Raw genomic sequence first — 1474 nt, forward strand, 5'->3', positions numbered from 1 at the left:
TATTAAATGTTATTTTGAGGAGAAGTTGTAATATGTCTGCATTAGTGTTCTTTTTCATTTCGACCTGTTAACTAATAAAATATGAACAGATGGAGACTCATGATCAGACTCATGATCAGACTTAGCTCCGAGCGTCTCCATGCTGGGATTCATGAGCAGATATTTTGGCAAAACGACTCAACAGCGCCCCCTACGTTTAATCTCGTTTAAAAAGTATAATCTAGAACTGTGAAAATCAGTACCTGTGTTTACTTTGTCAGGAGTAACAAAGGCATCTACTAAAGGTGTGCTGTAAATTTACAAGAAAGAGCAGTAATGGATCAGAACCACCATCTTTAAACTTTATCAAAGTTGCCTCAGTACTTGAAGAGAATCAAAGTTGTCACTGTGAATTTTTGTGCAGGAATTTCAAATTGTCAGGCCTCAGTTTTGGACTTCTTGCCATGAAAGACAAATGTGTTAAATTTGCTGATGTCAGATTCACACTAAACTTCCAGAATACATTAGATCTGGTCCTCAGCAATACTATATATATCTTTATATTCTGACATCCTCAAATTTCTGCTATATGCACTTTATTTTCCATGTGATCCTTTACTGAATTTTGGCATATGGACTTGATGTGATTTTGTAGTGTCTTCCATCTTGTCTGTGGAAAATGCAACCAGCTGTAAGTTGACAAGCTATTACTGGTCAACTTACCAGTTGTAAGGTGGTCAGTACCTGTGTGACCACCATGGTCGGGCAAGGTAAAATATGGAGGCAAGGATGCAACAAGTTATAGTAATGCATTTTCACAATGTGATTATCAATTTATTCTTGTTTAAGTTGTAAAATTATATGCTCACCAGAACAAACTTAACAGCTAAATTGAAAAAAGCTAAAAGTCAACTCTTTCAGTAACGGTCCTAAACTCCAGAAAACAACAGCATAAACAGAGTTCTGCCTTTGAGTCTAACAGCCAGCCTTGCTATATGTTCACCCTCTCTGAGTTTGACTGTGTGTGTAACTTACTTCACACCCTTTGCAAACAGCTGGTAAAATAAGTCAGTGGGAGGTAAGGGGAGCTTGCCTGTGAAGATATCCCCATTGCTGCTGACTTGCAGGATAGATGCTGACCCACAGACGACTCCTGCCAAACTCCGCCCGTAAGAACATCTTTCCCTGAGTTATTCAAGACCGGGAGCCAGTATATCTCTGTGGCATCTGCTGGACCTGTCCTGCTTGGGGTGAAAACGCAGTGTAAGGCATGCTTCAGTCTTTAAATTGATATAAATATGTATATAAATATATGTGCATTTTGATTTTATAGAAATAACTAAAATTTTACATGTTAAGGTTCTGGTACTTAGTTAAAATTCCCAGTGATCAATGTGATATATGTGCTCTTGGATACTTCCAAGACACTCTTGCATGTTCAAAACTGATGAGTAAGGCATCAGTGGTAAAAACAAAATCTTCACTGATCTCACAG

This window comes from Poecilia mexicana, unplaced genomic scaffold, assembly GCF_051168715.1.
Source record: "Poecilia mexicana isolate PSO_F unplaced genomic scaffold, ASM5116871v1 scaffold_4, whole genome shotgun sequence".
In the NCBI taxonomy this organism is placed as follows: domain Eukaryota; kingdom Metazoa; phylum Chordata; class Actinopteri; order Cyprinodontiformes; family Poeciliidae; genus Poecilia; species Poecilia mexicana.